Source organism: Notamacropus eugenii, chromosome X (assembly GCF_028372415.1).
Source record: "Notamacropus eugenii isolate mMacEug1 chromosome X, mMacEug1.pri_v2, whole genome shotgun sequence".
NCBI lineage: Eukaryota > Metazoa > Chordata > Mammalia > Diprotodontia > Macropodidae > Notamacropus > Notamacropus eugenii.
The window spans coordinates 51,859,088-51,875,223 of NC_092879.1; the positions used below are offsets into that span (position 1 = coordinate 51,859,088).

Consider the following 16,136-nt stretch of genomic DNA (forward strand, 5'->3'; position numbering starts at 1 on the left):
GTTCTTCTTCAGAGACCAGAATTAAGGATATAGTGGGAGAAAATATTTGAGAGATGTGAGATGAGGAGGAGGGTTCAAGAGGAAGCTTTTGGTGAAATGTCCCAATTTTTTTTTTCTGTGCAGTCTAGGTCCTGAGCCTTAGCTCAGTTGAGATGGTGGTAGGAGGGGGTGCCATGGGAAGCTTGAGGAGGAGTGAAAAGGCTTGAAATAGCTGCTGTATGTAGTAAGTGAGAGAGTTATGAAAGAATTCCTTGCCATTGTGAGAGCCCAGTTGAGATCAGGAACCAAATTTACAGTGGATCCAAATTGGTCTGGTTTCTTGATTTTTCTCTAGCTCTGTTCTGGAGCACATGAATAATCACAAAGTGACAGGACAAAGGAGCAAGGGATGTCTGAGTGTTGAGGATAGTGGAGGGTTGATTGACTCATCAAGAGGTCAAGATATGGAAGGGAGGAGCCTGTATGAGGTCATAGCCCATATGAGAGATTTGCTCAAGGTCATAGGCAGACTCCAAAATTTAGATCTGGAAGAAACTTCAGAAGCCAGCTAGTTTAAGCCTTTCATTTTACAGAAGAGGAAACTGAGGCCCAGAGAGGGGAAGTGATTTGCTCAAGGCCACACAAGAGCATAGGATCCTAGATCTGGAGGTGGAAGGAACCTCAGAAGTCAACTAGTTCAACCTTCACCAGTGTTTTTTCTCTTCCTTTGAATTCTTTATTACTGACTTGGTGGAGGGTTGGTAAGATGGAGGGATATGGAAATGAAGGTGACATAGAAACATACGTTTTGGACATAGGACATATGTCCAAAAATTAAAAATTCATAAAATAGAGAAAAGTCTTTAAGGGCAGGAACTACTGGTGTGTGTGTGTGTGTGTGTGTGTGTCTGTGTGTCTGTGCATGTCTGTGTGTGTGTGTGTGTGTGTGTGTGTCTGTGTATGTGTGTGTGTGTGTGTGTGAGAGTGTGTGTGTTTTGTTTTAATCCAAAGAGCCAACAGATCAAATCAGAAAGAAGGGATAGACTTGAAACTATCTCCTGAGGAATGTTTGAGAAGAGCCAGTGTAGATGTGGAAAGAGTTAAAGCAGGGGTTCTCAATCTTTTTCAGATCCTGGACTCTGTTGGCAGTGTGATGAAGCCTCTGGAGGCTTTTATCAAAATCATGTTTTTAAATGCAAAAAAAAAAATTTACAGGATTACAAAGAAAACCAATTATACTAAAACTGTTACTGAGATTTTTTTTTCAAAAAAGTTCATAGACTCCCAATTAAGAATCCCTGAGTTAAAGGGAAGAGAGAAAGAAATCCAGACCAACCTAATCTCATTCTAAAAAAATCTACCTGATGCTCTTGAATGTACTGAGGCCAGGAAGGAGCACCTGGGTCTAGATATGGTACCTTTAGAGTTAGCACCACACCCTTCCTGCCTGATGAGACTGAGCAGCTGCTATTGTCTGCTTGCCCAGCCATGTTTCAGCAGTCTGCACATATATCTTGGTGAACAGTTGGCCAAGGCATTGTGGTTGTTGCTTATCCTACATTTCTACATATATACATACATAAACACATCAGACACACACACATATATATTTGTGCTTCCTGCTTCTGAATATATGTATGCACATACACCTATACACATACACACCTTCCCCCAACTTTCCTTGATGCCTCACTGTGGTCCAGTTTTTAGACCATCTATAGATATTCAGGTAACTTCTGGTACATAAAATCAAGCTTGCTGTCCAGTGATCAATGAGTTGACCTTTCTTGCTAGAAATGAAACTGGGAGACAGAAGGATACTGCAGCTAAATGGAAAGCTCTTTCAGATTCTCCTGGGAGAGACAAATAAAGGAGTTGGTGGAGTTGGTTTGATTGTGTGTCCAACGACAGGACAAATATAATTTTTATGCTCAACTTTGGTTGACTTATATATATACCGTGGCCATCATGACGGGCATTTGCTGAAAATACTACCATGAAGATAACTGCTGCTTCTGCACCAACATGTGTTAATAAGGATGAGAAGGCAGAGAAAGTTTACAAAGAATTAGATGAGACCCTCCTATTTAAATCAGCATCCATCTTAGCACATGGTGATTTTAATGCAAAGATGGGCATAAGGAAGGATGGGGGAATATATATAGGAAAAGTATGGTTCAGGTTGGAGAACCTATGCTTCACCAATACTTTCTATAAGAATAGGGTGAGGGGAGCACTGCCTAACATCACACAGAATGAAATTGATTTTTATCTTGACAGGAAGCGACTGGTTACCAATGTTGAAGTCATTTCTGAATCAGCTGTCTGTGTACAGTCAGACCCTAGACTTGTTAGAGCAAAGATCACAATCAACACCAAATTATAAGAAAGAATAAAAATAGTGTGCAAGCAAAGCAACTCCAACCTATTAAAACAGATTATCGATGCCAAAAATGGGACATGGACAAAGGAAGAAAGACTGATACAGATTATCACTGTTTTAAAAGGAAGATTAACTGATGTAAATCAACTGCCTTAACTAGAAGACCAAAAGAACCTAGAAACAGCCTCAGCCATCACACACTTGATTTCCCTGCCAAGCAGAGCAATGGCAGCCAAGGGAAACATTGGTTTAGAATATAAGTGTTTGTAAAATCTTATAGAGAAGGATTGTGAGCAGTATTTTCTCAAAACAGCAAAAAGTGGTGGATGGAAATTCACATTTACGGGAAGCTTGGCAAGAGACCCAATTTAGCCAGATCATCCCCAAACCATTTAAGTATGAAATTGGAAAGAGAACAACAAAGAGATGAACAGTGGAAAATATCTGTGAAGATTTCTGCAAGTCTTTTCTTCGTCAAATGACAGAGGTGGGGGGGGGGGGCGGGTCACCACATTGAATCCTAATAGCAGTCTCTGATGTATTGCTCGATGAAGAGTCACTAGACTAGGACAAGCATACACAGAAGAGATCTGTGTTGGAGGTGACACATTTGGAGAGTGTTGAGGTATTTTGTCTCAAGATTTCTGAAATAGGGAAACATGCCAAAAGAATGGGAGAAAAAAACCATAGATACCAAAAAAGGGGATAGAGGGGCTAGCAGTAACTACCAGGCCACATACCTACTTTCTCATCTCTGTGCAATCTGTATGAGAGTAATTTACACGTGTAGAAATGCTATCCATTAGTGTGTCTGCTCAGTCACTGGACAAGGAGCTCCCGTTCAGACAAGCAATAGTTAATTTATTCTTAGCACTCTCTGGCCCCCTTTCTGATGCTGCCACCACTGGTACAGAGTCAAAAGAAGGCCACCTAAGACTTGGGGCCATTCGGCATTCTTCTTTGTTTTATGGGTTGCCGTGGCCAAAGAATTCATCACCAAGTAGCCAACCTCCATGCTAATGAACTTCTCTGTACTTAACCAGGCTGTTCCTTAGAGCCCATGGTCTGTCACCATGTCGACATCTTCTGTCTCCAGGACCCTACTCAAAGTCTTTCCACCAGACTCAAATATCCCAGAGAGCGCTTTCCACTAGCACAAAGTTGGAGGACACAGGTCACACCCTGAAACAATGAGATCTTGGAATAGGGCCGTATGCTTAGAGCTTAATTGTCTGTCTACAATTTCCTCTGTGTGTATCTTGTCTACCCAATTAGACTGTGAGTTTCCTGAGGAGAGGACCTGGATTCCATCTTCTACTTCTGTTTCCCCCTCAAGTGACTCATACAGGACTGGGCATATATCACAGACTCAGAGAATCAGAACTTCACTCCAATCTAGGCCTAAATGAGAATCCCCTCTATAAACATTTCCAACCCCAAGGAGTTATCCAGCTCCTGTTGAAAGATCTTGTAAGAAGTATGGAGCCAGAGTAAGTGCTCCATAAATTCTTGTCCACTGACTGATTACTGCATGTTCTAGCTTGGGTGCCCAAATTGGCCAATATCCAACCTGAGTCCAAGGGGCTAGCCAAGGACGTTACTACTGTTATCACTACTAATTATTATTGGTAATAATTACTGCTTAATTATAGAATTATTAGTAATTAGTAATAATAACTCCCATTTGTTCAGAGCTCTAATGCTCAGCCTTTTCCTCACAACAACTTTGTGAAGTGGGGAGTGCAAATGTTATTTATTGAAATTTAATGAGGAGGACACTCAGACCTAATGAAAGGAGTTGGCTTGCCCAGTAGTGCACTGCTTGCAAGTATCAGAGCTGGGATTCCAACCCTAATTTCTTGACTTTGAATCTAATATTCTTTGTCCCACTATACTGTTTCTCATGAAGACTGTGGCACAGGGAGAGAGTGCTGGACTTGGAGTAAAGAAGACATGGGTTGAAATTTTGTCTGTACATCCCTGGGCCTCAGTTTCCTCTTCTGTAAAATGAGGGAGTTGGACCTTTCAGCTCGAGATTTATGTTCCCATGTGTGATTTTGGGAAAATCACTGTACCTCCCTGGGGCTTGGTAAAAACCCCAGTGACCTCTAAGGTCCTTCTCTCTATCTTGTTCACCACCTCCATTCCTGATCCCAAGTGAGCAAATAAGATGGTGGAAACTCAAGCAGTAGCTACCCATTAAGGCAAACTTTACCGACAAATGAAAGCTGCCTAGTGTGCACACATTAGTTAGGCAACAGGCCCAGGGAGCTAGGCTGGAGCCCCTCCCACTGGGACTCAAATCCTGCCAAGCTCAGGCTAGACCCCCTACCTTGGAGGTTCCACTGGCACTGGGCCAAAGCTTTGGGGGTGGAGCAAATCAAAATTGACCAGGGCCCCTTCCTGGCAGCCATCCGTTGAAATTCGCTCTGGTCATTTTTATTTCCAGATGGACATTTTGAGATGATCCCTCTTCTCCAGCTGGTAGTTGGCAGCCTGGAATCTCAATATTTAGACCCTCCCTGGACTCTGACCTAGTCACACCCAGACGTGAAAGCAGTCAGGCAGGGCAATGTCATTGGCTGTCACCAGCTCAGGCCATGACTCTGTGAACGTACATTCGTATGTCTGTGCATGTCAGAAATTCCCAAGTAAGACCGAAAAGGAGGCCAGAGGTAGTCCTTCTTCACCTCCATGTCCTACACCCTTGTAGGCAGCAAGGCCTTGGGCCTGAGTGCCATGCATCCCTCAGAACAGCAAGATGCCAAACCTGGGAGGAGGTCTGGAGGAGATATGCTACAGGATACAAAACCTGAGGGGAGAATGGGAGTTACCATGAAGGGTGACACCATAGGATTCTGAGCTGGCAAGGACCTTGGAGACCCCTCAGCTTACAGAGGAAGAACCTGAGGTAGGCGGAGGGGAAATGACTTGCACAAGGTCACATAGCTAGTAAAGTAGCAAAGTTTGGACGAGACCCAGATCATCAGGCTCAAATCCAGTACTCTTTCAACTCTAAGAAGCCTAACCCTAAAAGGGGTCCTGAAAAGCCTGCAGTTTCCCATCAAGGAACTGGTAAAGAACAAGGGATGGAAGTAGCTAGGTGGCGCAGTGCATACAGTAGTAGACCTGGAATCAGGTGGATCTTAGTTCAAATTTTGCCTAGGACATTACTGGTTGTGTGTTCCTGGCTGTGTGAGGCCCAGAGAGGTTATGTGATAAATTATTTATGAATTATCATCTTAACCTTTCTGGGCCTTAGTTTTCTCATCTGTAAAATGGGGATAATAAGGGCCCCTATCTCACAGGGTTATTGTTAGGACTTAATGACATATGTATGAGCCCTTTGCAAACCTTAAATCACTATGTATATCCATTTAAATTCACTCACCCCCGGAACCCTTTCTGTTCCCAGGATCACAGAATAGGCTTAGAGCTGTTTAAAGACCGTCTTCCAGTCCAATTCCTTAGTTTTAGAGATGAGAAAACTGAGGCCTAAAAGAAAGCGACTAGCCTGAGATAGCATGATCTCATTCTGGCTCCTACCTCTCTCTTCAATGACCTTTCCCTAGCAAACAAACTTCCTCCTGCCTTCCTCCCCCTCCCCCTTCTCTACGGCTGTAAAGTAATAAGAGAGATAGAGAAGGTATCAGTCTCCCTGCCGAGCTCTTACTCACCGCAGGTGGCCACAGTAAGTCGAGTGTAATTAAGCAGTGCCAAGGTATCCAGTGAGACTGGTGATCAAGTGGGTGGTCCTGAATGAAGAACATTTGGATGTGACCCTTAACCCTTGTCCTACCTCCATACTGTGGTGTGGCTCAGACTCAGATAGAAATGGAAGGATCCCTGTGGGCTGTCTACTGACTTTGAAAAACTCAGATTCACATTATCTATGTTTTAGTCTCTTTTTATTTATCTTGTTAAATATTTCTCAATTCCATTTTAATCTGGTTCAGGGTGGGTGGTGTGTTTGCCACCTCTGGCCCATTCAATCCCAGGCAGTGGTGAGGTGGCCCCCAGCTGGACCAAATAGCAGTTCTCACTGCTGTTTCCCAGGGAGCTATAGTCCTAAACTTCTGGGTTAGCTTCAATTCCATTTTAGATGAGAAAGAACTGGCTGTTTTCAGGTGCTCTGGACATCCCCTATCTTCCTGTGGCTGGACAGAGAGTAGCCTAACCCTTTACTGGCCTTCCTCATGCCCTCCTTCCCAGGCCACACCTTGCCAGCACATACAGCAGAGCTGCAAGAGAACCAATTGGCTCTAAGGTGCAGTTTGAACAGCACTGGTCTTGAACTCAGAAGCCCTGAGTTCAAATCCTGGCTCAGTTGTGTAACCTTGGGCAAATCATATCTTTTGGGGCCCCAGTTTTTTCACCTATAAAATAATAATAGGACTAAATAATAATAATCTTTCTATAGCCAGTTAAAGTTTACAAAGTGCTTTACACATGATATCTCATTTGGTCCTTACAACAAATAGCGTTGTGAAGTAGGTGCATTATTATCTCCACTTTACAGATGAGATAACTGAGATGAAGAAATGTAGAGTGACTTGCCCAGGGTCACCCAGTGACAGAGCTATTTCTTTCCACTTTACCACCACCTAGAAGTAGATGACTTCCAAAGTCCTTTCTGGTTCTAAGTCCCATGATTTCAGCCAAGTCTTCCTTCCAGGGACCCATGATCTCATTAGCCCCCTCTGAACCTAATCACCTTGACTGTATTTTTCTGTAAATTCTCTCCAAGTCTGGAACTTAGTGCTCATCAGTCCTTGTCAAGTCCTTGCTATGTTCTCAGCTGATACAGACTTATCTTGTCCTTAGCTAACACAATCTGGCTTGGAGAGATATGACACATAAAAGAATTCTATGTGAAATTGGAGTTCCCCCCAAAATGAGTGATCTAGGGGTGCTTATTGGTTTTAAAGAAATGAAAGTTTGAACACCATCTCACACACACCTTAGCTGTGGGACCCTGGCGAATCATTTAGGCTCCCTGATCCTCAGTTTCATCTGTAAAAGGGGATAATAACACCTGTTGTGTTTGTCCTTCGTTGCCGAAGAAGACCATGCCGTCAGGGAAATGAATAACACCTGTACACACACATAAAGGGACAAAGAACATTAGATCCTCTTACAGGGTTGAATGAGAGAAGGGGTGTAAACTGTGTTGTAAACCTTAATTCTTATATTACTCCGTTAAGGTCATGGGAGGTAAGACTATATTCCAGGTAGAAACTATTATGAAATCAAGGGGCTGAGAGTTGGACATTTTGTGGGCATCCATGATGAGTTTGTCCTGACTGTAGCAGAGAGCGCATACTTGGGAGGAGGAAGATATAAACCTAGTTATGGATAGGGTTCAGTCACAGAGGACCTTATAAGCTGAACAGAGGAGTTTTGACTTGACTTTGACTTCATAGGGAGGCACTGAAGGTTCTGAATAGAGGAGTAACAGACAAAATGATCTGGGGAAGATTAGGCACCGTGGCTTGGAGGAGGGAAGCAACAAGAGACTGGGAGACCAGCTAGGAGGCCAGAGACTTAGTGATAAGAACTTGGATCATTGTCATTCTAAGGCAAAAGGTGAGGAGACAAGTCTTGCTAGCCATATGATCTTTGACAAGTCATTTCCCCTCCTCCCCAGTAACATTTACATTCCTTATAACCTCCACAAAGGTTTATTGTGAGGAAAGTGTTTTGTAAACCTTGAACATCTGCTTCTTCCTTCATTCACTTGCCCATTCTCTTTCCAATATCTCCTTTTTACCCGAATTTATCACTTCTGCTAAATAGGCAGGTCTTAGAGACAGACAATTGGAATTGGACAGAAGAGGAGACAATATCAGATTCTCAATGCACTTCTAAACTACTATAGCCTAGCTCCTGTGCGGGGGTGGGGTGGGAGGTGTAGGTCAGCTCACCTAATGGAATGGGATCATTGCCATTGATAACGTTCTGAGAACAGTTGTTGCTGAACACTCCGGGAACTGAGTTTGTCAGACCTTGGGGTGCTGTCCTGCCTCCTCAACCTTGTCATTTATTATTTCTCTCTAGGCATTTTGTGTTCTAGCGATGGATGACTAGATTGTACAGGAGGAGCAGTACCTGTTTCAGAAGCTTCTACTTGCCCACTGCAATGCGCAACCTCCCACCTGCACCCCACTTCCTACCCCTGACCAGCTCTGCATTTGCTTCTTAAAAGAGGGTGTCATGGAGGTGAGAAGCAGGCTTTGATTAGAAAGGCATTTAATTGGTGCAAATGTGGGTAATTTTGCTGGACAACACTATTGGTAAGATGGTAACCTTCCACAAAAACACTATTCTCCTAACTCAACAGACATTCATTAAACACCTCTTGTACTAGGTGCTGGGAATGCAGATGCCAAAATGAAACAGTCCTCTCCAGCCTACAAGATGCTTCCATTCTACCAAGAGGATTGAGCATATATGCAAAATCAAGTATGAGGAAAATGGAGGACAGTGTCCATGACCACCTAAGGTTATAAGGGAAGACTTCACTAAAGGGACAGTGTTGGAGTTGAACCTTGGAAAAAGACAAGGAGCCTGAGTGAATTTCAGGCATGGGGGGGGGGGGTGTGAATTGTGAAAATGCCCAAGATGCCAGTCCCAACGTATTTTAATTTGGGGAGTAGCCTGTAGCCTAATCTTCCTAGAATGTTATTTGTAAAAATGACATAGGAAATCAGTCTGGAAAGGGAGGCGGGAATGAAGGTGGAGGGCCTTCCATGTCAGGCTGAGGAATTTGCATTTTAATCTATATGTCATAGAAAGCCACGGAAGGTTTTTGAGAGAAAGAGCACCATCTTGGAATCACTGGTTACATCAAGAATCACCTTCTATGTGAATCTTTTTCTTAACCTCCCCCAACTGCTAGTGCATTCCTTTCCTAAACAACCTTGTATTCATTTTGTATATATCATGCATATACTTAGGCACGTTCATGTTGTCTCCCCCATTAGAATGTCATCTTAAGGGGACGGATGGTATCCCCTTTGCCTTTATATCCCCAAAGCTTAAAAGAGTGTCTGACACATAGTAAGGCTTTTGTTATTGTTGGTCAGAATGATACTATAGCAAGTGTTCTTAACCTTAACCTTAAGGGTCTGTGAACTTGTTTTTAAAAATATTTTGATTACTGAGTTATGAAATCATAAATAATGATTTAAACAGAATTGGTTTCATTTGTAATCCTATTTTATTTTATGCTTCTAAAGATTTCCAAAAAAAAGTTGAAAAGCCTGTTGGGAAGGGGTATGGACTGGCATAAGGGAAAGGCTTGGTGCAGAGGCCAGGTAGAACACTATCCAAAATAGTCCAGTAAAGAGGGTGTTAGCCATGTGGGTGAAAAGGTGAATGAATGAAATGCTGTGGGGAGGTAGACGATATATGACTTAGCAACCAAGTGACAGAGATAGGGATGGAGAGGACTCAAAGGGGAGGATGGTGGTGCCCTCAATCGAAACAGGGAAGTTTAGAGGGGAATGTTTAGGAAAGGGGCATATAAAATTTGAAAGGGGATATCCAGCAAGCAGCTGAGATTAGGGCTGGCTATAGATTGAGAAGTCATCTTCATAGAAATGATACTTGAGGGGGCGGAGCCAAGATGGCGAAGTAGAAAGACGCACATACACATAGCTCCGAACCCACAAACCACAGAACGGCTAGAGGGGACTAACCCAGGGCGAATTCTGCACCCAGAGACCATGGAATATTGGAGTGAGGGAGATTTCTGTTCCAGAGAGACCTGCAAACCTCTCGCGGGGGGTCCTTCACGCCGTGGACTGGGCGCCGGGACGGGGAGAGAGGGCAGCCCTGCCGCGGCCACGACACCGTGAGGAAAAGATCCGAGAAGGCTACGGGGACGGGATCTCCAGTGGCCACGCGGGTCCCCCCACCCACAGAGGGACCTGCAAACCTCTCGCAAAAGGTCCATCGCGCTGCAGACGCGGAGCCCAGCCCGGACCTGCGGTGGCGGCGGCCGCGGCTCCGAGAGGTACAGATCTGAGAAGGCTCCAGAGACGGGATCTCCAGCGGAGGCACTAGCCCCCCCCACCAACAGGTGACTGACGGGGATAGGTGAGAGAGTGTCTTTGGCGGGTCGAGAGGGGAGTGGGGTGCCCCCATGGCTTGGGCCCCCCCAGGAGATAGAAGCTGAGAGGCGGCTACAGACAGGGGCTCCCCAAATGGGCGGAGCCTGGATCCATTGTGGATGGTCTGTGCATAAACCCCCTGAGGGAACTGAGCCAGAGAGGCGGCCCTGCCCCTGACCACCTGGACTCAATTCTCGCACTGAATAACAGCCCTGCCCCCGCCAAAAACCCTAAGGCGGGAAGTAGCATTTGAATCTCAGTCCCCAAACGCTGGCTGGGAGGACCAGGAGGAGAGGTGGGTGTGAGGAGAACATTCAGAGGTCAGGTCACTGGTGGGGGAGAATGCCAAGAAAAGGGAAAAGAAATAAAACCATTGAAGGGTATTTTCTCGGAGAAAAGACACATCCTCCCTTCCTTTCTGATGGGGAGGAACAATGCTTGCCATCAGGCAAAGACACAGAAATCGAGGATTCTGTGTCCCAGCCCACCCAATGGGCTCGGGCCATGGAAGAGCGCAAGAGGAATTTTGAAAATCAAGTTAGAGAGGTAGAGGAAAGACTGGGAAGGGAAATGAGAGGGATGAGGGAGAAGCATGAAAAGCAGATCAGCTCCCTGCTAAAGGAGAACCAAAAAAATCTTGAAGAAATTGGCACCTTGAGAACTAGCCTAACTCAGCTGGCAAGGGAGGTGCAAGGGGCCAATGAGGAGAAGAATGCTTTCAAAAGCAGAATTAACCAAATGGAAAAGGAGATTCAAAAGCTCACTGAAGAAAATAGATCTTTCAAAACTGGAATGGTACAGATGGACGCTAAGGACTTTTCGAGAAAGACAGATATCTCAGAACATACCGCGCAGATTCGAAAAATGGAAGATAATGTGAAATATCTTATTGGAAAAACAACTGACCTGGAAAATAGAATCAGGAGAGACAATGTAAAAATTCTGGGACTGCCTGAAAACCATGATCAAAAGAAGAGCCTAGACATCATCTTCCATGAAATTATCAAGGAAAACTGCCCTGAGATTCTAGAACCAGAAGGCAAAATAAACATTCAAGGAATCCGCAGAACACCGCATGAAAGAGATCCAAAAAGAGAAACTCCCAGGAGCATTGTGGCCAAATTACAGAATTCCCAGGTGAAAGAGAAAATATTGCAAGCAACTAGAAAGAAACAATTCAAGTATTGTGGAAATACAATCAGGATAGCACAAGATCTGGCACCCTCTACATTGAGGGATAGAAGGGAATGGAATAGGATATTCCAGAAGTCAAAGGAACTAGGACTGAAGCCAAGAATCACCTACCCAGCAAAACTGAGTATAATACTTCAGGAGAAAAAATGGTCTTTCAATGAAATAGAGGACTTTCAAATTTTCCTGATGAAAAGACCAGAGCTGGAAAGAAAATTTGACTTTCTAACACAAGAATGAAGAGAACCATGAAAAGGTGAACAGCAAAGAGAAGTCATAAGGGACTTACTAAAGTTGAACTGTTTACATTCCTACATGGAAAGACAATATTTGTAACTCTTGAAACATTTCAGTATCTGGGTACTGGGTGGGAGCACACACACACACACACATGCACACACGCACACATACATAGAGACAGAGTGCACAGAGTGAATTGAAGAGGATGGGATCATATCTTAAAAAAAAATGAAATCAAGCAGTGAGAGAGAAATATTGGGAGGAGAAAGGCAGAAGTTATATGGGGCAAATTATCTCTCATAAAAGAGGCAAGCAAAAGACTTATTAGTGGTTGGATAAAGAGGGGAGGCAAGAGAAAAACATGAGGTCTACTCTCATCACAATCCACTAAAGGAAAGAATATAATGCATACTCATTTTGATAGGAAAACCTATCTCATAATACAGGAGAGTGGGAGACAGGGGCACAAGCAGGGTTGGGGGAGGATAGAGGGGAGGGCATGGGGAGGAGAATGCAATCCGAGGTCGACACTCATGGGGAGGGAAAGGACCATAAGAAAATAGAAGTAATGGGGGACAGGATAGGATGGAGAGAAATATAGTCAGTCCTATACAACACAACTAGTATGGAAATCATTTGCAAAACTAAACAGATATGGCCTATATTGAATTGCCTGTCTTCCAAGGGGAAGGGGTGGAGAGGGAGGGAGCTAAAGAAGTTGGAACTCAAAGTGTTAGGACCAAATGTAATGTTCTTACCACTGGGTAACAAGAAATACAGGTTAAGGGGTCAAGAAAGCTATCTGGCCCTACAGGACAAAAGAGAAGACGGAGACAAGGGCAGGGAGGGAGGATAGAGGAGAGAGCAGATAGGTCACAGGGGCAATTAGAAAGCTTGGGTCTGGGGGGGGGAGGGGATAAAAGGGGAGAAAATTTGTAACCCAAAATTGTGTGAAAATAAATGTTAAAAGTTAAATAAAAAAAAAAGATCCCAAAATGAACCTCCATCCTTTAGCCCATCATATCTAAGCTAAAAATACAAGGTTCAAGAAAACAATACAGAACTCTTCAGTGAAAAAAAAAAAAAAAGAAATAATACTTGAACTCCCTGGAGCCTAATGAGATCCCTGAGCCAAGAGTAGAGAGAACAGAGCTTTGGAGAACATCCATGCAGGTGGATGATGATCCAACAATGGAGACTGAGAAGGAAAGAATTAAATGGAAAAACCAAGATAGTAGTGTGGTAGAAACTAAGGAGAATGTCCTGAAGGAGGGAGACAGGTAGAATCACAAGCTTCAGAGGTCAGAGAGGACTGAAGGAAAGGGCATTGGATGTAGCAGCTGAGATTACAGGTAGCTTTAGAGAAAGTGATTTTTGTGTCTTGGTGGGGTCAGAATCTAGATTACAAGAGGTTGAGAAATGAGCATGTGGTAAGGAAGTGGAGACTCTGAGTAATTATTCTTTACGGGACTTCAGTGGTGAAAGAGTTGAGAGACAAAGCATGATAAATCAAAGGGGCGCTGAGGTTAGGTGAAGGTTAAGGATGAGGTGGGAGAGACTTGAATAAGTTCATAGTTGATAAACTAGTGTGTAGTAAGTGCCCACTATGTCAAGCACTGTGCTGAGTACTGGACACTTCTGTTTGTAAGCACCTGGACAGTGAGATGGAGATTTAAGAAGGGAATCTTTTAGGCCTTTGTACTTAGGATGTTCCACAGCTCATCTTTGCCAGCTGAACTTCTATTCATCTTTTTGAAGACTGATTCAAACACTAATTTCTTCCGAGAAGCTTCTCCAGGTTGCTAATCTTCCTCAGATCTCACATAGAACTCTGTTGTTGTCCGGTCGTTTTCAATCATGTCTGACTCTTCATGACGCCATTTGGAGTTTTCTTGGCAAAGATGTGGGAGTGGTTTGCCATTTCCTTCTCCACACATACGACTCTGGCCCTCTTTAATGCACACATCCCAATATAATATTGTATATTATAGTTATCTCTATTGGTGTTTAATCCTCCCACAAGAGTCTAAGTTACTTAATAGCAGGGACCATGTCTTATGGAAATTTATTTCTGTAGACAGTAAGCATTTAGTAAATATGTATTGATTCTTATTATTATCCTAAGGCTACTCTAACCAACGCTGGGGAGAGAACAAACCAAGAAGGTTTTTGCACCTAGAAATGCCCCATTTTGCACCCAAGCAAAAGGACAGCTGTCTGAGCTTGAAGGGTGGGTCCAAGATGGCAGCATGGTAGGAAGCAGCAGTGATCTTGAGTCTACAAAACTCCTTCAAACACACCTAGAAAATTCATCAGACCAAATTCTGATGAGGAAATTCAGAAAAAGTTAGTGTCATGTTTTAGCTCAGCTCAGCTCAGCTCAGCACAGGGAGATAGACAAAGAGGTCTCTGGACAACGGGGATAGGGTCAGGCTAGAAAGATGTAGCATGCAGAGCACTCCAGTGCCCAGCAGTTAGCAGTGTGGCTTACCCCCTCTTCTCGCTCCCCCTTCCAGGCAGAAGATCTAGCCAGCCTGCAAAGGGTAGCAATCACAGATGAAAGGGGAACCTAGAATTCTGCCAACTTTGAATCAACAGTAGTTGAGTTCTGTAGCAGTCTACTCTTGCTTAGATCCAAAAATCTTACAAGTCCCCTAGCTGCCTCTGAGATCTTGGAATAACAAAATATTCAAAATCCCAAGAAAGCAGCAACAGGAAGAGAACTCCCTTTAGAGGTACGTAGAGCCCAGCCCTAACATCAAGTTGATGTAAAAGTTTCCAAAGTGGGTCATACAGCCCCTTGGGGGGCACTGGAACTATGGGGGGCAGTAGTAACCTTAGGTACAATTGGGGGTGGTGAATAAAAATATGGGGGTGGTGGAAGCATAAGGAAAGAAGAGAATTTTGAAAAATCGTTCGTATGTGTTTCATCTGTTGTGTAACAGAGTTAAAGTCATAATGATTACCTTATTTTCCAAATAAATATACAAAATGCAAGTTATAACCATCAGTGATCAAGTCCAATGACAGGTCTTAACAAGTAAGTGTTGGCAGGTGAGCACATTGTCGGGAAGTCCAGCATGCATTGGCAGGAATATGTTCCTGTAATGACTTGTTTATAATACAATACTACTATATGGTTACATGACACAATATTGCATCATCAAAATTTCAATGCTGGAAGAAACCCACAAACTTACAAGTTATTAAATTTAAGATGTTTTTGAAATAATGCAAATTTCAAAAAAAAAAACTTTTAAAGGGTTAAAGAAAGTAGATTTCCATGGGGGCATTGAGTGATTTTTTTTTAAAGGGGGCAGTAGGCCAAAGGAGCTTGGGAACCTCTGAGTTCAAAATCAAGAAACTGGAAAAATGAGCAAACAGAAAAAGAATCCCACTGTATAAAGAACCATTATGGTGGCAAGGAAGTTCAAGACACAAACCCAAAGAGGCCGACTCTAAAACATCTATATGCAAAGTCTCAAAGAAAAACACAGCTTGGACACAAATTCAAAGTCCTGGAAGAGATGAAACAAGAGTTTAAAATTCTTTTTTCTTTTATAAATGAGAGTGCTTGAGAAAAAAATTAGAAAATGAGTTTTAGGAACTGTTGTTTTTGTTGTTCAGACGTTTCAGTTGTGTCCAACTCTTTGATTCCATTTGGTGTTTTCTTGGCAATGATACTAGATACTCCAGATCATGGATGGGGATGGGAAACTGAGGCAAACAGGGTTAAGCGACTTGCCTAGGGTCGCACAGGCCAGAGTATCTAAGGCTTGATTTGAACTGAATGAGTCTTCATGAGTTTAGGCCCAGAACAGTGCAACCTAGCTGCCCCTATGGAAGAATTAGAAAGGGAATTAACAGCTTGGCAAAAGAGGTGGAAAACATGGTCTAAGCAAACTCCCTGATAATGAGAATGGACCAAACAGAAACCAATGACCTCATGACACAACAAGAAATATTAAAACAGTCAAAATTTGAAAAAAAATCAGAAGAAAATGTAAGGTATCTCATAACAAAAACCACCAACCTGGAAAGCAGATCAAGGAGAAAACATTTAAGAATCAATGGACTTCAATGGACTATCTGAACTCCAGGACCAAAATGAAAAAAACAAAAAGAATCTAGACACTTATTTCAAGAAATCTTAAAATTGCCCCAGATTCCTTAGATTTCTTAGAATCAGAGGGCAAAGTGGAAATAGAAAGAAACCCCAAATGAAAACT

At 43.2% G+C, this 16,136-nt stretch overlaps 1 long non-coding RNA gene across 1 annotated transcript; it reads left to right on the plus strand.

The window, feature by feature from the left end:
• Positions 1–4,918: 4,918 nt before the first annotated feature.
• LOC140515296 (uncharacterized) lies at positions 4,919–9,558 on the plus strand. Its single transcript, XR_011970932.1, has 3 exons — positions 4,919–5,273; positions 8,420–8,581; positions 8,730–9,558. It is a non-coding gene; the product is annotated as an uncharacterized lncRNA (long non-coding RNA).
• The last annotated feature ends 6,578 nt before the right edge of the window (positions 9,559–16,136 follow it).